Consider the following 21,722-nt stretch of genomic DNA (forward strand, 5'->3'; position numbering starts at 1 on the left):
CTTAATGAAATATTTGTGTTTAACTTTCAGAATATGATATGTACCTTCTGTGAACATAAGACTGTTTTTTTGTTTGTTTGTTTGTCTTTAATGTGAAGTAGTTATTTTATCTACAATTTGAGGCTCATTCTCTGCTCAAAGCAAAGTTCAACTGCATATACGGTGAATAAAGAAAACTTTATATCTGTAGATATTGATATTATTTGTAGATATGGATATTATCTATATCTATGAAACTACTAGTTGGGCTTCCCAGATGATGCTAGTGATAAAGAACCTGCCTGTCAATGCAGGAGACATAAGAGACAAGGGTTTGATCCCTAGGTTGGGAAGATTTGCTGGAGAGAGAATGGCAACACACTCCAGTATTCTTGCCTGGAGAATTCCATGGACAGAGGAGCCTGGCGGGCTATAGTCCATGGGGTTGCGAAGAGTCGGACATGATTGAAGTGATTTAACAGACCATAGCACATGATACTAGTTAGCGGTATCATCTAGAAAATGACTAAGAATTTTTACATTAAATTCAATATGAATCAAATGAGGTATAGCTACTGAAAAACTAAATGTATTGTAGGTTGCATTGGGAGAAGTACTGAATCAGGAGATAAGCCTATGTTTTTATCCTAGTAAGTCCATGTTTACAACTTTGTGTTTAATTCTAGAAACTATTTACATTTTAAGAGGGAATTAAATATGTTTAATAACCAACTCAATAGACATGAATTTTTGCAAAGTCCCAGAGATAGTAGAGGACAAAGGAGCTTGGTGTACTACAGTCCATGGGGTTGCAAAGAGTTGGACATGACTTAGTGACTGAACAACAACAGCAAAATTTTCAGGGGGAGAGGAATTTATAGGAATGTTGCAAAAACCAGGTTATGGGACATATTTGGTTAAATCACCACAACAGAGTGATTTCTGAAAATACTTTCACAATTTTAACAAATACTTTAATAAAACATTGTCATATTCAATTTAATCTCTTAGAGGATCACACAAGCACATACTTGTTTTTCTGGTTCTCAGAAATGGTAGAAATGAAACAAAGAGGGCAAGTACAGTTTCCAAAAATAAAGCATTTTAATTTTTTTAAATTGGTAACATTCATTGACTACTTAATATGTCTTAGATACTATGTTAAACCCATTCCATGCATTAATTAATTTAATCCTGGCTAAATGGTCAATGCATCAGATATTCTTAGGGTCTCCATTTTACAGATGAGGAAACTGGGCTCAAGAATGCTAAATGACTTGCCAAAATAGTAAAGCAGATTTCAGAGAATATCGTGTCTCTCACTTTACTAATAAAATGTTTTTTTTTTTTTTTTAATTTTACTTTATGTTGGAGAATAGTTGATTAACAGACTGTTCATTTCTGGTGTACATCAAATTGATTCAATCATATTTCAGTCACATCTTTTCCAAACTCTTTCGTACTTAGGTTGTTAGAGAGTATTGAGCACCGTGACCTAGGTTATGCAGTTTGTTCAGTAAATAAGTCAGTTTGTATCATTTTTTTAGATTCCACATTTAAGTGACATCATAGATATATGTGTTTGTCTGACATTTAATGAGTATGATAATCTCCAGGTACATCCATGTTGCTACAAATGGCATTATTTCAGTCTTTTTAATGGCTGAGAAATATTCCATTGTACATATGGACCACATCTTCTTTTTCTATTACTCTGTCAATGGACAGATGTGGTGGCTTCCATGTCTTGGCTATTGTAAACAACACTGCAATGAACATGGGGTGTGTGTATCCGTTCAAATCATGGTTTCTTCCAGATATATATGTTCAGGAGTGGGACTGCTGTATCATATGCTGGATTTATTTTTAGTTTCTTAAGGAACCTTCATATGGTTCTCTATAGTGTCTGAACCAATGTTCATTCCCACCAAGAGTGCAGGAGGGTTCCCTTTTCTCCACATCTTCTCCAGCATTGACTGTTTGTAGCTGTTTTGATGATGGCCATTCTGACCCGTGTGAGGTGATATCTCATTGTAGTTTTGACCTGCAGATCTCACTGTAGTTTGAAAAAGTTTGCAGCCCTGGGATCCCACTTGATCATGGAGTGTAACAATTTTAACATATTGTTGGATTCAGTTTGCTAGTATTTTGTTGAGGATTTTTATATCTATATTCATCAGTGATATTAACCTGTGCTTTTCTGTGGCATCTTTGTCTGGTTTTGGCATCAGAGTGGTGGTGGCTTCACAGAATGTGTTTGAAAGTGTTCCTTCCTCTGCAATATTTTGAAATACTTCAGAAAAAATAGCTGTTAGCTTCAGAAGGATAGGTGCTAAATCTCCTCTAACTGTGTGGTAGGACTTACCTGTGAAGCCCTCTGATCCTTGACTGTTGTTTCTTGGGAGGATTTTTGTTTTGTTTTGTTTTGTAATGTTCCCTGAACTCTATTACGATAACTTCTTTACAAATGTTTATCCCCAAATTTTCTCCTTGAAAAACATTAGTTATGAGTATAAAAACATACATTTATACCAAGTTCACTTTTGGGGCTTTTGGTTTTGAGTTATTGTTGTTCAGTCATTGCAAGTTGTGTCACTCTCTGCAACTTCACGGACTGCAGCATCCCAGGCCTCCCTGTCCTTCACCATCTCCCAGAGTTTGCCTAAATTGACATCCATTGAATCGGTGATGCCATCCAACCATCTCACCCTTAATCACAAGTTCTCTTTCTGCCTTCGAACTTTCCAAGCCTCAGGGTCTTTTCCAATGAGTCAGCTCTTCACATCAGGTGGCCAAAGTATTGGAGCTTCAGCTTTAGCATCAATCATTCAAATGAATATTCAGGGTTGATTTCCTTTAGGATTGACTGGTTTGGTCTCCTTGCAGTCCAAAGGACTCCCACGAATCTTCTCCAGCACCAGAGTTCGAAGGCACCAATTCTTTGGTGCTCTGCCTTTCTTATGGTCCAACTCCCACATCTGTACATGTCTACTGGAAAGACCATGGCCTTGGCTATGTGACTTTTTTTTTTTTTGCTTTTTAATATGCTGTCTAGATTTGTCATAACTTTTCTTCCAAGGAGTAGGTGTCTTTTAATTCCATGGCTGTAGTTACTTCTACAGTGATTTTAGAGCCTAAAAGAGGAAATATGTCACTGCTTCCACCTTTCCCCCTTCTATTTGCCATGAAGTGATGGGGCTGGATGCCATGGTCTTAGTTTTTTTGTTTGTTTGTTTGTTTGTTTTAGTACTGAGTTTAAAGCCAATGTTTTCACTCATCTTTCACCCTCATCAAGGGGCTCCTAGTTCCCCTTTGTTTTTTTCCATTAAACTGGCATATCTGAGGTTGTTGGTATTTCTCCCAGCAATCTTGATTCCAAATTGTAACTCTTCCAGCCTGGCATTTCCCATGATGTGCTCCCATAAGTTCAATAAACAGCGTGACAATAAACAGCTTTGCCATACTCCTTTCTCAATTTCGAACCAATCAGTTGTTCTAACTGTTGCTTCTTGACCCATATACAGGATTCTCAGGAGACAGGTAAGCTGCTGCTGCTGCTGCTAAGTCGCTTCAGTCGTGTCCGACTCTGTGCGACCCCAGAGACGGCAGCCCACCAGGCTCCTTTTCCCCTGGGATTCCAGTGTACAGCCCACCATCTGTCCAGTGTACACTTCAGTGTAGACCAGCGTACAGTGCTATGTACTCCAGTGTATGTCCAGTGTACACAGGGCAGTATGATGTGCAGTGCACACACAGTGTACATTGTCCTATGCCCACTGTAATATATGTCCAGTGTACATCCAGTGTCTTCTCTTCTCCAGGTCCATAAAATCCTAGGAATGGCTTTCAGAGTCATTCTTAGAAGAAATGGCAAAAAAACAGATAGTCAACAGATTCAAAGAAGGAAGGATAAAAGGAATAAAATTTAAGTGAACTGAAAACTGGATTGCTTGATACTGAATTCAAGTCAGTGATGTGCCAGAGCTCTGTTGTTCTGGCCCACACAAGAAACATTAAAAACATCAGGAATTTTGCCAGCTGATTGTCAAGCCCTTTGTAGCTTGAAGTTACCAAGCACTACACATCAGGACTTTGGGTTAGCAGGAAGTCTGTGTTCGATGGACAACTGACATCCCTGATTATGGTATAGTCAGTCCAAGCTCATGTCCATGCAACAGGTGATGCCACTGAAACTCCGGGATGCCAGTGTCTGGCAGTTCACGTCCTAAGTATCTCCCTGGTGTGTCCCTTTTCTCTCATCCTGCCATCTCTGTCTTACTTCCTATCTTGATGGTCTCTGTCCTAGATTACTGCTGTTGCCTCCCAGCCAACTCTATCACTGGAACAATATTCTTTTTAAATCTACCATTAGAGGGACTTCCCTGGAGGTCCAGTGGCTAAGACTCCGCACTCCCACTGTAGGGGTGCAGGTTCGACTCCTGGTCAGGAAACTAAGATCCTACATGCCTCAATGTGTCTCATGATTTCCTAAAGTCCATCAGGGTGGACTGGGCTCCCCTGGGATGCATGGAGCCTCCACGACTCATTCTGCATCTTGTTCCCAGGTAGCAGGAGCAGAAGCTGTCGCTGGGCCATCGGGTCACCGTGAGCACAAGTGGGGAGGCTCTTTAATCTACTCTTTGCCTCTCAGTTGCCATGAACACTTGAGAGCAGTGATCCTCTAATGTGTGCTTCCTGATTTCTGAGGCCTCAGAACAATGTCCAGTTTTTCCTGCCTGGTTCTCTCAGAGGTTCTTCAGGATTGTAGACTGAGGTCCCCAAATCTGTCTGTGCTACTGGAGTTCCTTACACCTCTAGGAGCTCCACTAGCTTCCCACAGTAACTAGAGGAGAAAACCAGCAATATAAGATCTCTACCTTCAAGGAGTTTAATTCAAGAGGTAAAATATATAAATCATAATAAATTTCCTGAATATTTATGCAAAGTACTCAATGAATGCTACAGGTAAAGTGTGCTGTTGGGATTCACAGAAGAGAGAAATTACCTTCTGGCAGTCAGAAAATTTACAGAGGAAGGGAAAAATTTATCTGGTCTTCAGGGAATGGTAGGATACCCGATAAATTTGGGAGTGCTATAGACTGAATGTTTGTGTCCTCCCAAAATTTGTGTGTTGAGACCTAATGATAATATTTGGAGATGGGGCCTTTAGGAGATAATTAGGTCTTGAAAAGTGAAAGTGAAAGTGAAGTTGCTTAGTCGTGTCCGTGTACAGACCCATGGACTGTAGCCTACCATTCTCCTCCATCCATGGGATTCTCCAGGCAAGAATACTAGAGTGGGTTGCCATTTCCTTCTTCAGGGGATCTTCCTGACCCAGGGATCAAACCTGGGTCTCCCGCATTGCAGGCAGACACTTTAACCTCTGAGCCACATGAGGACTCTCGTAAGTGGGATTAGCACCCTTACAAAAGAACCCTCCTTCACCCATACCGCTACGTGAAGACAGAGTCATCTATAGTTCACCAAGCAACCTCTAGCCAGACATGGAGTCTGCTGGCACCTTGATCTTGGACTTCTCAGCCTCCAGAACTATGGGAAATAATATTTGTGATGTTTATAACTCACTCAGTATATAGTGTCCTGTTATAGCAGTCCAAACTAACTAACAAAGGGAAGGATAGAGTGAATAGAGAGACACAAGGAGAAGTTGTGTGTGGTGTGCTGGGGAGTGAAGCACAGAAAGTGGAGTCTTTTGAACTGCTCTTTGGTTCATGATTATGGAAACGTAGGAAGGAACCAAGTGATAGAGTTCCATGCATGCTCTGTTGAGAGCTTTGGGCTTTATTTTTTTACACAAAAGACACTATTAACAAACCTGTGTTAACTTATCTGGTCTTCCAAATAGGGTGCCCTGGAGCTGGGAAGTTAGGGAAACTGTGGATTTAAGAAACGCATGAAATGGTGAGAATATGATTTGGCATGTTGTTGTCAGGAATGAAAAGCAAATCCAATTTGGGAGATGGTTTTAAGGAAGAATGGGAAAATTTAACCAACCAGTGGCTGTGGGAATTTTATTTTAGGGTTCACATGGAGCTAGGCAAATGAACCAGGGTTGAGTATTAGAAAGAGTCTCCTATCTGCCCATTTCTCCAGCCAGTTAGTTAAGGCACTCAGTATCTTTGCTCTCCATGTAACTGTATGGAAATCTGTTAAGAAAAGTAACTTCCAAAGTCCTTTTCCTCTAAAAATCTGATTTAATGCACCTTCACTGCATTAACCCTCCCAAACTCTACAGTCAAGGGGAATCCTACCAATCCTGAGGAAGAGGTATAAGAAAGAACACAATGATAGACTGTAGTGGTGTAATGAAAAGGTGCTAAGAGCTCCAGAGGTACTGAGATTGGTAGGCAGTGGGGAGCAGACACAATGATGTATATGATCAGGGACCACCTAAGTGAAAGCGTGTTGAAAACTACAAAATATTGCAGAAATATTACTACTATCAAAATTCAGCAATTCAAGATCTAACTTGTTGCCCATGAGTAAGGAGGAGATTATGTATTTTCTTAAGACTTCTTAATCTTCTCTCTCCCTCCTTCTTTTTTAGAGTTCTAATTATAGCTCTAATATGGACTGCTTTCCTGCTCTAGGGAATCGGCATATCTGCAGATGATATATTGTGGCATCTGTGTTTTGTTGTTGGATTCCTTTTAGCTCCCTATAGTTCTCAGCAAAGGTGGACTAAGCAGTACAATCCAGTGATCTATACATTCTCCAATAAAATATATATTTGTAAAAAATAGAGTTGTTTTAGGTTTAGAGGAAAATTGAGCAGAAAGGACAGAGTTCTCATACAATCCTTCAGAGGCACAAACAGTTCCCTCAGCTCCCAACACATAGTTCCCTGTTATTAATATCTTATAGCAGTGTAGTACATGTGTTACAGTTGATGAAGCAATGTTGATGTATTATTAACTAAAGTTCATAGTTTATATTAGGATTCATTTTTGTTTGTTCTTTACATTCTATGGATTTTGACAAGTGTTTAATGGCACACAGCCACTGTTTCAGGATCATTGCAGTATCATACAGAATAGTTTCTCTGCCCTAAAAAATTCTGTGTTCCACCTATCCCTCCCTCCACCTCTGGCAATCACTGATCTTTTTACTGTCTCCAAGTCATATAGTTTCAATCATACAGCATGTAACCTTTTCATTTAGGCCTCACGACTAAGCAATATGAATTTTTTTCTTCCACATTAATTTCTCTTTATCACTGAACAATATTCCATTGCACAGATGTACTAGTTTGTTAATCTATACACCAATTGGAGGACATTTTAGTTGCTTTCTAATTTTCACAATTATGAACTAAGTTGTAATGTACATCTGCAGGCAGGTTCTTGTGCAGATGTACATTTTCAACTCATTTGGGTAAATACCAAGAAGCACAACTGCTGGATCATATGATAAGCCTTTGTATAGTTTTGTAACAAACTGCCAAACTGCCTTCCAAACTGGCAGTACCGTGTTGCATTCCTACTAACAATAAGGAAGACTTTTGGTTGCTCCACTTCCTCATTAGCATTTGCTGTTGTCAGTATTGTGAAGTTCATTCATTATAGGAGATGGATAATGTTATCCCATTGTTTTCAACTGAAATTCTCTAATGACATATGATGTTGAGCATCATTTTATATATTTACTTTTTATCTGTATACCTTCTTTGGTGAGGTGTTTGTTCATATCTTTTCCCTATCTTTTGAGTTATATGTTTCCTTACTGTTGAGTTTTTAAGATTTCTTTTTATATTTTAGATTCTAAAGCTTTATCAGGTATGAATGCTGCAAATATTTTTTTTAAGAGTGACAGTTGCAGAGCAGAAGTTTTAAATTTTAATGAAATCTAACTTATCAATTTTTTTATCGATTATTCTTTTGGTATTATATCTAACAGCCCACCATCAAATCCAGAGTCACACCTAGATTTTTCTCCTATGTTGTCTTCTAGGTATTTTATAGTTGGTGTTTTATATTTAGGTCACTAATCCATTTCCAATTAATTTTTGTGAAAGGTATGAGATCACTGTCTAGATTCATTATTTTTGCATGTGGATATCTTGTGCCAGCACTATTTGTAGAAAAATAAACTATTCTTTCCCATTGAATTGCCTTTCTTCCTTTGCCATAAAACTTTGGATTATCTCTTGGGTAAAGATGTAAGAGCGGAATTGCTAATCCTATGATGAAACAGGAAGGCTTGAGAGAGGTGAAATTCTCTTCCCCAAGTTGCAATAATATCACAGTAATTACCCTTGGACAAAATCTTTCACCCTGGCAAAGCTTTTTGTCTGGAGATTAGGGCTTTTTGATAGAGAAGATTCTGGAGAATTTCCTGATATTTAACTTTTTTCCTGCCACAACCACCAAGGGATTTTTCTCAGCTTCTTACATGATTTAGAATACCTCTACTGGAGATGGAAACAGATGATGGAGGAGAAAGACAAAAGCTCACTTCATTTTTATGAAAACAGGAGAATCACTAACTGTTGAACAACCATCAGGAAAATAAAGGTTGGAACCTACCAAAAAAGATATCCTATATCCAAAGACAAGCAGCCATAAGTCGGTAGGAGAGGAGTAACTGCAATAAAATCAAATCTCATACTCACCAGGTGGGTGATGAACAAACTGGAAAATAATTATGCCACAGAAGTTCTCCCACAGGAGTGAAAGTTCTGAACTCCATGTCAGATTCCATGGCTTAGGGTTCTAGCAATAGGAAAAGGAGCTTCCAGGGAATTTGGCTTTGAAGACCAGTGGTATTTGGTCACAGGAATCCCACAGGACTGGGGGAAACAGAAACTCCACTTTTGGAAGGTCCACACAAAATCTCATGCACATAAGGATCCAGGGGAAAAAGAAGTAGCCTCATAAGAGCATGGGCCAGACCTACCTGCTAGTACTAGAGGATCTCCTGCAGAGGCACAGGGGTTAAATCTCACAAACTTTGTGTTATAGGGGGGGTCCCAAAGGAGAAAGAACCTGAGAAAATATGTGAAGAGATTATAAACAAAAGTCCCCCAGCATGGGATAGGAAATAGTCAACTAAATCCAGGAAGCAGAAAGTCCCAGACAGGATAAATACAAGAAGGAACATGCCTATATGCACAGTAATCAAACTGACAAAAACTAAAGGCAGGGCTACTGCCTCAGCCCCCATGGTGCTGAGCAACATCCAACAGCTGGTCAACAAGGCTCAGTAGTGGGACAACCAGGGCGCCGGGCATGTCATCCAGCTATGTGGGGTGGCTGAAGGGCATGTCCCTGCTAGTTCAGTTCAGTTCAGTTCAGCTCAATCATGTCTGACTCTTTGCAACCCCATGAATCGCAGCACGCCAGGCCTCCCTGTCCATCACAAACTCCTGTAGTTTACTCAAACTCATGCCCTTCAAGTCGGTGATGCCATCCAGCCATCTCATCCTCTGTCGTCCCCTTCTCTTCCTGCCCCCAATCCCTCCTAGCATCAGGGTCTTTTCAGATGAGTCAACTCTTCACATGAGGTGGCAAAAGTATTGGAGTTTCGGCTTCAGCATCAGTCCTTCCAATGAACACCCAGGACTGATCTCCTTTAGGATGGACTGGCTGGATCTCCTTGCAGTCCAAGGGACTCTCAAGAGTCTTCTCCAACACCACAGTTCAAAACCATCAATTCTTCAGTGCTCAGCCTTCTTCACAGTCCAACTCTCACATCCATACATGACCACTGGAAAAACCATAGCCTTGACTAGACGGACCTTTGTTGGCAAAGTAATGTCTCTGCTCTTTAATATGCTATCTAGGTTGGTCATAATTTTCCTTCCAAGGAGTAAACGTCTTCTAATTTCAAGGCTGCAATCACCATCTGCAGTGATTTTGGAGCCCCCCAAAATAAAGTCTGACACTGTTTCCACTGTTTCCCCATCTATTCCCCATGATAGTTAGGGCCTGGTAAAATGTAGTCCACTGGAGAAGGGAATGACAAACCAAATCAGTATCCCTGCCTTGAGAACCCCATGTACAGTATGAAAAAGCAAAAAGATATGACACTGAAAGAAGAACACATATTAGGTGTCTAATATGCTACAGAGGAAGAGCAGAGAAATAGCTTCAGAAAGAATGAAGAGGCTGAGCCAAAGCAGAAAGGATGCCCAGTTATGGATATGTCTGGTGGTGAAAGTACAGTTTGATACTGTAAAGAACAGTATTGTATAGGAACCTGGAATGTTAAGTCCATGAATCAAGGTAAATTGAATGTGATCAAACAGGAGATAGCAAGAATGATATTTTAGAAATCAGTAAACTAAAATGGACAGGAATGGGTGAATTTAATTCAGAAGACCATTATATCCACTACAGTGGGAAAGAATCCCTTAGAAAAACTGGAGTAGCCCTCGTAGTCAACAAAAGAGTCTGAAATATAGTACTTGGGTGCAATCTGAAAGATGACAGAATGATCTCTGTTTGTTTCCAAGGCAAAGCATTCAATATCACAGTAATCCAAGTCTATGCCTCAACCACTAATGCCAAAGAAGCTAAAGTTGAATGGTTCCATAAAGACTTACAAGACCTCCTAGAATTAACACAAAAATAAATATGTCTTTTTCATTATAGGGGATTGAAATACAAAAGAAGGGAGTCAAGAGATACCTGGAGTAACAGGAAATTTTGACCTTGGAGTTCAAAATGAAGCAGGACAAAGGCTAGCAGATTTTTTCCAAGAGAATGCACTGGTCATAGCAATCATCCTCTTCCAACAACACAAGAGAAGACTCTACACATGGATGTCACCAGATGGTCGATATCAGAATCAGACTGATTACATGCTTTGCAGCTAAGGATGAAGAAGCTCTCTACAGTCAGCAAAAACAAGACTTGGAGCTGACTCACATCATCTGCTCCTTATTGCAAAATTCAGGCTCAAATTGAACAAAGTAGGCAAAACCACTAGGCCATCAGGTATGACCTGAATCAAATCACACATGATTATACAGTGGAAGTGACAAATTGATTCAAGGGACTAGATCTGGTAGACAGAGTGCCTGAAGAACTATGGACAGAGGTACATACCACTGTATAGGAAGCAGTCACTAAAATCCTACCCAAGAAAAAGAAATGCAAGAAAGCAAAGTGGTTATCTAGGAGGCCTTAGGGATAGCCAAGAAAAGAAGAGGAGTGAAAGGCATAGGAGAAAAGGAACTACATACCCAATTGAATGCAGAATTCCAAAGAATGGTAAGGAGAGATAACAAAGGCTTCTTAAGTGAACAATGCAAAGAAATAGAAGGAAACAATAGAATGGGAAAGACTAGGGGTCACTTTAAGAAAATTAGAGATGCTAAGGGAACATTTCATGCAAAGGTGGGCACAAAAAAGAACAGAACCAGTGTGGACCTAACAAGCAGAAGAGATTAAGAAGAGGTGGCAAGAATACACAGAACTGTACAAAAAAAGTCTTAATGACCCACATAACCATGATGGTGTGATCACTCACCTGGAGCCAGACATCCTGGAATGTGAAGTCAGATGGGCCTCAGGAAGCATCACTACGAGCAAAGCTAGTAGTGGTGATGGAATTCCAGTTGAGCTATTTCAAATCCTGGAAGATGATGCTGTGGAAGTGCTACACTCAATATGCCTGCAAATTTGGAAAACTCAGCAGTGGCCACAGGACTGGAAAAGGACAGTTTTCATTCCAATCTCAAAGAAGGGCAATGTCAATGAATGTCCAAAGTACCACACAAATGTGCTCATTTCATATGTTAGCAAGCTAATGCTCTGAATCCTTCAGGTTAGGCTTCAACAATATGTGAACCCAGAGCTTTCAGATGTACAGGCTGGGTTTAGAAAAGGCAGAAGAACCAGAGATCAAATTGCCAACATCCATTGGATCAGAGAAAAAGTAAGGGGATTAAAAAAAAAAAATCAACGTCTTCTTCACTGACTATGCTAAAGCCTTTGACTGTGTGGATCACAACAAACTGGAAAATTCTTCAAGAGTTGAGAATACCAGACCACTTTACCTGTCTCCTGAGAAAACTGAATGCAGGTCAAGAAGCAACAGTTAGAACCATATGTGGAACAAAAGACTGGTTCAAAATTTGAATAGCAGTATGTCAAAGCTGTATATTGTCACCTTGCTTATTTAACTTCTATGCAGAGTACATCATGAGGAATGCAGGGCTGGATGATGAACAAGCTGGAATCAAGATTGCCAGGAGAAATATCAATAACCTCAGATATGCAAATGATACCACCGTTAATTGCAGAAAGATAAGAGGAACAGTAGAACCTCTTGATGAAAGTGAAAGAGGAGAGTGCAAAGCTGGCTTAAAACTCAACATTCAAAAAACTAAGATCATGGCATCTGGTCCCATCACTTCAAATACAAGGGCAAATAGAGGGGGAAAAGTGGAAACATTGAGTGATTTTATTTTTGGGGGCTCCAAAATCAGTGGAGAGTGACTGCAGCCATGAAATTAAAAGACGCTTGCTCCTTGGAAAAAAGGTATGACAAACCTAGGAAGAGTATTAGAAAGCAGAGACATCACTTTGCCATGAAAGGTCTGTATAGCCAAAGCTATGGTTTTTCCAGTAATCATGTATGGATGTGAGAGTTGGACTATAAACAAAGCTCAGCACCGAAGAGTTGATGCTTTTGAACTGTGGTGTTGGAGAAGACTCTTGAGAGTCCCTTGGACTGCAAGGAGATCAAACCAGTCCATCCTAAAGGAAATCAGTCCTGAATATTCATGGGAAGGACTGATGCTGAAGCTGAAACTCCAATACTTTGGCCACCTGACATGAAGAACTGATGCATTTGAAAAGACCCTGATTCTGGAAAAGATTGAGGGCAGGAGGAGAAGGGGACAACAGAGGATGAGGTGGTTGGATGGCATCACTAACTCAATGGACATGTGTTTGAGTAAACTCCGGGAGTTGGTGATGGACAGGGAGGCCTGGCGTGCTGCAGTCCCTGGGGTCACAAAGAGTTGAACATGACTGAGTGACTGAACTGACTGAACATTGCTCCCAGCAAAAAAAAATGATTGGCAAACATTTTCTATTAATTGGCAATTCCAATATATGAGTGCAAAATTTATCAGTGTGACCTTATATTCCATTATCCCAATTCATACACTGGATAAATCATCTGCATAAAATTCCATGTTTAGTCTCTTTATACATTTAAGGAGACAGCACTTAAGTAGTAAAGTTACTAAAGGTTTCCCTCTCTCCCTCCCCATTATGTGTTACACACACACACACACACACACACACACACACACACACACACTTGCCTGCACTATTTACAGGGATCAGGTGGTATTATCAGGTTATTTTACCAAAGGATAGAAAATTTGGTGTTGCTCTGGTGAGGAGAAGCAGAGACCCACCCACTGCATTTGTATTGCACTGGTTTTGATTGGAAGGTATGGGGAACTGAGAAGGAAGCCAACAGGAGTCAGTGTTTAATGCTGACTGCCAAACAGAAATAGGATGCTAGGAAAGTGAATATCCTCAAGCACCACCATTCAAAATAAATTAAAGGCTAATTATTTCCTTTAAAGCAAAACTATTGGTTTGCTGCAGTATTGTCCTATTGTTATTTCTAAATACAGGGTATTTCAGCTACACCCTAATCTGTTGCTGTTCAGTTGCTAAGCAATGCCCAACTCTTTGCAACACCCTGGATTATAGCCCACGAGGCTCCTCTGTCCATGGGGTTTTTCCAGTCAAGAATACTGGAGTGGGTTGCCATTTCCTTCTCCAGGGGATCTTCTCAGATCAGGGATTGAAAGTGTGTCTCCTGCATTGGCAGGCGGATTCTTTATCACTGAGGCACCTGGGAAACCCCTATATAATCTTTTAGGAGCTCTCTAAGCAACTACCTTTATAATAATGCTTTAAGAAGATGCTTCTGTGTTCCAAACAATGGTTTTAATCAGGAGTTTTGGGAAAACACCCATTTGAAATTTGAATGACAGCCTGTGCATGTGTGTAGGTCTCTGGCTTTGTGTCCTGAAAGCAGCTTCATAATAAGAGAAATCCTTTCCAGGCTAGCCAGAATGGCCTTGGGGAAAGTTCAGAGGACAGTTTCAAGTCAATCTATGCCAAGATAATTTTTGTTAGCATCCTTTAAAGCAGGAAAATAGCAATGTAAATATCAAGATGCTTCTGTCTTGAGACAAGAATAAACAGAGCAAGCAATCCATTAAAAGTACTTTTCAAACACATAATCTCCCAAAACTTTGCTTTTGAAGGATCGTAGATCTGGCTTACACTTGGGCAATCAATGACAGTAGAAAAAACTATTAAAACAGTTTTTCAGGGACTCTATGATCAGGTTTTCAGCTACATGCTCCAGACATACATTTGATTTTAGGAATTTTAAGACACCGAGACCCAACCTCATTCGCCCTCAAATATTTCAGGATAACAGTGATCTCATTACACAGTTTTCATGGTGTTTTAATTAGAGTTAGTTATATAAGTACTAACAGAACCTCGTGTTAAATGTTTGATTGGAATAATAACCACTTTATTCCAGTTGTACTTTTTCTTTCAGCAAGGTGTGGGTGGTATGAATGGAGCTAAAATCCCACTATTGTTTCTCTTGTCATTAATTCTATCAGCAATGCCTCTGATTTTTTTAGACTATGAGAAAAATAACTAGTGATTAAGAATTACCATAATGCTTTTAAAATATTTATAATAGCAGCTACTTGCACAAAAGAATCTATATATGAATACACTTTTATAATCTACACAATAAAGAAGACCTGATCATTATATACATCCCCTTTTACCCTTTTATGAATAAATATATGTACTAGCTTGGTAATTATGTATCCCTTTCATATTTTTTAAGTTTCTACTGAAAGGAGTAAAAAAATTTTTAAAAGACCGACAAATTTTAAAAGAACCTAATTAACATACTGAAATGCCAGCCTTTTTTTTACCCCCAGTAACTCATTTTGTTATTATTAAAACAAAGAGCGTATCCCATTGTGACAGATAATGTTCACTGCAATTTGATTAGACATTGAAACACTTGCTTAAAAAATTTCAATTGACAATGACTACATTATCAGGCTAATTAGTCTGAGATCCAGCCTGCTAGTTTCAAAATAGAAATCCATGTGTGCTCAACTGGTGGGATTTTATAAAAATATCTCTTTCAGGTTTGAGGTTTTATTCCATCTAAAGTGAGAAAAATTTACTGGTGTGCTTTTACAAGTCAAGACACATTGCCTTGGGTGTCTCAGGGTGAGCTGTGACTTCATGGTGTATTTAATAACATTAAGATGAGTAGTAACTATAGTATTTTTCACACAGAAGGATTAACTTTGTACCAGGCACTAAGCTGAACATTGTCATATATTTATTTGTAACACTTCTAACAAAATTGCAAGATTGGTCTCTTGTCCCCTTTATATGGTTAAGAAAACTGAAGCATAGGAAAGGTTAATGTGTGGCAAAAAAGGGATTTGAACCTGGCTTGTTTTATTGAAAAGCACTGTTCTGTCTACTAGATAGTACTGCATATATTTGATCCAAATTATACTTGGTGTGCTCAGAAGTCACTAATAAATTTAGTTAGATTCTAGTGCAAATGCAAATGTAGCCGTGTGTGAAATAGGTCCAATTTGCATAAAGGCTTAAGTTTCATTTGTTCTACATTTGCAGAATTATATCCTCTAACCCTGATGGTTGTCAAAGGACAATTGTTAAACATCAAATTTATCCCTAGTTCTGGGGGCAGGCAGGGGGAAGATGCCCTATTGTCCAAGTAAATCAAGTTATCTTGACCCAAAATATTGACTAATCTATCATGTTTTCATAAACCTTAGATGCAATTAAAAGAGGGACTTCTGTCTGCTAATGTCATAGTTACAAATGTTTTTATATAAATAATTGAATAACATAGAGGAGGAATCACTAGAATAGGAATTTAGAGACATGGGTTTAGATTTAAAAGGGCCACTAACCAAATAATCCTATAAGTCACTTAAATTTCCATGACATTCATTCTTTTAATCAATTAAGTAAGAAAAAACAAACTATCTAAGATAATGGAGATATCAGTTGAGAAAGTATTTATAGCATTCTGGTTTTTTTTTTTTAAATAATTTTTGAAATAATTATTTCAATGAGGGAAAAAATAACAAAATCTAGATGCTTCAAGAAACCTTGTTAAATGTTTTGACATTTGTTTCTCTCTCCTTAATCATATCACATATGTTATCTATCATCAAGTACAACATATCTTAACATTCATAGGTATACATTTCTTGCTGATTTAATGTGATTCAAGGAAAATAATGATTCAATAAAAGGTAGAGGAACCAGAGGTCAACATCCTTTGGGTCATAATAAAAGCAGGAGAATTCCAGAAAAAAAGTCTATTTCTGCTTCATTGACTAAGCTAAAGCCTTTGACTATGTGGATTACAACAAACTGTGGAAAATTCTTAAAGAGGTGGGAATACTAAACCACCTTACCCCGTCTCCTGAGAACCTGTATGAAGGTCAAGATTTGTATGGAAATACAAAAAACCTCGAATAGCCAAAGTAATCTTGAGAAAGAAGAATGGAACTGGAGGAATCAACCTGCCTGACTTCAGACTCTACTACAAAGCCACAGTCATCAAGACAGTATGGTACTGGCACAAAGACAGAAATATACATCAATGGAACAGAATAGAAAGCCCAGAGATAAATCCATGAACCTATGGACACCTTATCTTTGACAAAGGAGGCAAGGATATACAATGGAAAAAAGACAACCTCTTTAACAAGTGGTGCTGGGAAAACTGGTCAACCACTTATAAAAGAATGAAACTAGAACACTTTCTAACACCATACACAAAAATAAACTCAAAATGGATTAAAGATCTAAATGTAAGACCAGAAACTATAAAACTCCTAGAGGAGAACATAGGCAAAACACTCTCCGACATAAATCACAGCAAGATCCTCTATGACCCACCTCCCAGAATATTGGAAATAAAAGCAAAACTAAACAAATGGGACCTAATGAAACTTAAAAGCTTTTGCACTACAAAGGAAACTATAAGTAAGGTGAAAAGACAGCCCTCAGATTGGGAGAAAATAATAGCAAATGAAGAAACAGACAAAGGATTAATCTCAAAAATATACAAGCAACTCCTGCAGCTCAATTCCAGAAAAATAAATGACCCAATCAAAAAATGGGCCAAAGAACTAAACAGACATTTCTCCAAAGAAGACATACAGATGGCTAACAAACACATGAAAAGATGCTCAACATCACTCATTATTAGAGAAATGCAAATCAAAACCACAATGAGGTACCATTACACGCCAGTCAGGATGGCTGCTATCCAAAAGTCTACAAGCAATAAATGCTAGAGAGGGTGTGGAGAAAAGGGAACCCTCTTACACTGTTGGTGGGAATGCAAACTAGTACAGCCGCTATGGAAAACAGTGTGGAGATTTCTTAAAAAACTGGAAATAGAACTGCCATATGACCCAGCAATCCCACTCCTGGGCATACACACTGAGGAAACCAGATCTGAAAGAGGCACGTGCACCCCAGTGTTCATCGCAGCACTGTTTATAATAGCCAGGACATGGAAGCAACCTAGATGCCCATCAGCAGATGAATGGATAAGGAAGCTGTGGTACATATACACCATGGAATATTACTCAGCCATTAAAAAGAATTCATTTGAACCAGTCCTAATGAGATGGATGAAGCTGGAGCCCATTATACAGAGTGAAGTAAGCCAGAAAGATAAAGAACATTACATCATACTAACACATATATATGGAATTTAGAAAGGTGATAACGAAAACCCTATATGCAAAACAGAAAAAGAGACACAGACATACAGAACAGACTTTTGAACTCTGTGGGAGAATGTGAGGGTGGGATATTTCAAAAGAACAGCATGTATACTATCTATGGTGAAACAGATCACCAGCCCAGGTGGGATGCATGAGACAAGTGCTCCGGCCTGGTGCACTGGGAAGACCCAGAGGAATCGGGTGGAGAGGGAGGTGGGAGGGGGGATCGGGATTGGGAATACATGTAAATCCATGGCTGATTCATATCAATGTATGACAAAACCCACTGGAAAAAAAAAATAATGAAAAAATAAATAAATAAATAAATAAATAAAATTAAAAAAAAAAAAAAAACCAGATGGAAAAATGGACTGGTCCCAAACTGGTAAAGGAGTATGTCAAGGCTGTATATTGTCACCCTGCTTATATAACTGATATGCAGAGTACATCATGTGAAGTGCCAGGCTGCATGAATCATAAACTGGAATCAAGATTTCTAGCAGAAATACCAATAATCTCAGGTAGGCAGATGATACCACCCTAATGGCAGAAAGTGAAGAGGAGCTAAAGAGCCTCTTGTTGAAGGTGAAAGAGGAGAGAGAAAAAGTTGGCTTAAAACTTAACATTCAAAAAACTAAGATCATGGCATCTGGTCCCAACACTTCATGGCAAATAGATGGGGAAACAATGGTAACAGTGACAGACTTTATTTTCTTGAGCTCCAAAATCACTGCAGATGGTGACTGCAGCCATAAATTTAAAAGATACTTGCTCCTTGGAAGAAAAGCTATGACAGTCCTAGACAGAGTATTAAAAAGCAAAGACATGAGTTCACCAACAAAGGCCCATCTAATCAAAGCTATGGTTTTTCCAGTAGTCATATATGGATGTGAGAGTTGGACCGAAGAAGGCTGAGCACTAAAGAATTGATGCCTTTGAACTGTGGTGCTAGAGAAGACTCTTGAGAGTCCTGTGAGTAGCAAGGAGATCAAACCAGTCAATCCGAAAGGAAATCAACCCTGAATGTTTGTTGGAAGGACTGATTCTGAAGCTCCAAAACTTTGGCCATCTGATGTGAAGAGCCATCACTGTAAAAGACCTGATGCTGGAAAAGATTGAGGGCAGGAGGAGGAGGGGGTGACAGAGGATGAGATGGTTGGATGGCATCATCAACTCAATGGACATGAGTTTGAGCAAACTCTGGGAGACAGTGAAGGACAGTGAAACCTGGTGTGCTGCAGTCCATGGTGTCACAGATATTTGGACATGACTGAGGAAGTGAATAACAATAAGGAAAATTAAGAGAGAGGATTGTGGTTGATATTTTCTTTGTACCCACTGAAACACTAAACACTTTATTTTTCTACATAATGAAACTAAAATACTTGATTGCTATATAGATCATATTTTTAGTAGGTCAAATGCTCAGGGATCATATTGCCAATAACTAGATTATTAGTAACAACATTTACTTTTTTATAACAAATAAATCTTTATATCACACATACACACAAAATATGGAGCAGGTATAGCATAGAGATCTCTTCAAGAAAATTAAAGATACCAAGGGAACATTTCATGCAAAGATGGGCTCAATAAAGGACAGAAATGGTAGAGACCTAACAGAAGCAGAAGATATTAAGACGAGGTGACAAGAATACACAGAAGAACTGTACAAAAAAGATCTTCACTACTCAGGTAATCACGATGGTGTGAGCACTCACCTAGAGCCAGACATCCTGGAATGTGAAGTCAAGTGGGACTTATAAAGCATCACTATGAGTAAAGCTAGTGAAGGTGATGGAATTCCAGTTGAGCTATTTCAAATCCTGAAAGATGATGCAGTGAAAGTGTTGCACTCAATATGCCAGCAAATTTGGAAAACTCAGCAGTGGCCACAGGACTGGCAAAGGTCAGTTTTCATTCCAATCTCAAAGAAAGGCAATGCCAAAGAATGCTCAAACTACAGCACAGTTGCACTCATCTCACACGCTAGTAAGGTAATGCTCAAAATTTTCCAAGCCAGGCTTCAGCAATACGTGAACTATGAACTTCCGGATGTTCAACCTGGTTTTAGAAAAGCAGAGGAACCAGAGATCAAATTGCCAACATCTATTGGATCATCGAAAAAGCAAGAGAGTTCCAGAAAAACATCTATTTCTGCTTTATTGACTATGCCAAAGCCTTTGACTGTGTGGATCACAATAAACTGTGGAAAATTCTGAAAGAGATGGGAATACCAGACCACCTGACCTGCCTCTTGAGAAACCTGTATGCAGGTCAGGAAGCAACAGTTAGAACTGGACATGGAACAACAGACTGGTTCCAATTAGGAAAAGGAGTACGTCAAGGCTATATATTGTCACCCTGCTTATTTAACTTATATGCAGAGTACATCATGAGAAACGCTGGGCTGGAAGAAGCACAAGCTGGAATCAAGATTGATGGGAGAAATATCAATAACCTCAGATATACAGATGGCACCACCCTTATGGCAGCGAGTGAAGAGGAACTAAAAAGCCTCTTGATGAAAGTGAAAGAGGAGAGTGAAAAAGTTGGCTTAAAGCTCAACATTCAGAAAACTAAGATCATGGCATCCGGTCCCATCACCTCATGGGAAATAGATGGGGAGACAGTGGAAACAGTGGCTGACTTTATTTTTTTGAGCTCCAAAATCACTGCAGATGGTGATTGCAGCCATGAAATTAAAAGAAGCTTACTCCTTGGAAGGAAAGTTATGACCAACCTAGACAGCATATTGAAGAGCAGAGACATTACTTTGTCAACAAAGATCCGTCTAGTCAAGGCTATGGCTTTTCCAGTGGTCATGGATGGATGTGAGAGTTGGACTGTGAAGAAGCCTGAACGCCGAAAAATTGATGCTTTTGAACTGTGGTATTGGAGAAGACTCTTGAGAGTCCCTTGGACTGCAAGGAGATCCAACCAGTCCATCCTAAAGGAGATCATGGAAGCAACCTAGATGCCCATCAGCAGACGAATGGATAAGGAAGCTGTGGTACATATACACCATGGAATATTACTCAGCCGTTAAAAAGAATTCATTTGAACCAGTCCTAATGAGATGGATGAAACTGGAGCCCCTTATACAGAGTGAAGTAAGCCAGAAAGATAAAGAACATTACAGCATACTAACACATATATATGGAATTTAGAAAGATGGTAATGATAACCCTATATGCAAAACAGAAAAAGAGACACAGAAATACAGAACAGACTTTTGAACTCTGTGGGAGAGTGTGAGGGTGGGATATTTCAAAAGAACAGCATGTGTACTATCTATGGTGAAACAGATCACCAGCCCAGGTGGGATGCATGAGACAAGTGCTCGGGCCTGGTGCACTGGGAAGACCCAGAGGAATCGGGTGGAGAGGGAGGTGGGAGGGGGGGATCGGGATGGGGAATAAGTGTAAATCTATGGCTGATTCATATCAATGTATGACAAAACCCACTGAAATGTTGTGAAGTAATTAGCCTCCAACTAATAAAAAAAATAAAATAAAATAAAATAAAATGCATGTGTAATGCTCCAAAAAAAAAAAAAAAAAGAGATCAGTACTGGGTGTTCATTGGAAGGACTGATGCTGAAGCTGAAACTCCAATACTTTGGCCACCTCATGTGAAGAGTTGACTCATTGGAAAAGACCCTGATGCTGGGAGGGATTGGGGGCAAGAGGAGAAGGGGATGACAGAGGATGAGATGGCTGGATGGCATCACTGACTCGATGGGCATGAGTTCAAGTAAACTCCAGGAGTTTGTGATGGACAAGGAGGCCTGGCGTGCTGAGATTCATGGGGTTACAAAGAGTCGAGCACAACTGAGGGACTGAACTGAACTGCACTGAACTGATATCATAATGAGAAACACATAAAGAAGCAAGTGAGAGCCTATTGA

At 39.4% G+C, this 21,722-nt stretch overlaps 1 protein-coding gene across 8 annotated transcripts in view; it reads left to right on the top strand.

Annotated features, from left to right (window-relative positions):
* Positions 1–21,722, top strand: part of NAALADL2 (N-acetylated alpha-linked acidic dipeptidase like 2) — a 1,495,786-nt gene that overhangs the window by 1,416,519 nt on the left and 57,545 nt on the right. The gene's annotated exons all lie outside the window — the stretch shown is intronic.

Source organism: Cervus elaphus, chromosome 19, assembly GCF_910594005.1.
Source record: "Cervus elaphus chromosome 19, mCerEla1.1, whole genome shotgun sequence".
In the NCBI taxonomy this organism is placed as follows: domain Eukaryota; kingdom Metazoa; phylum Chordata; class Mammalia; order Artiodactyla; family Cervidae; genus Cervus; species Cervus elaphus.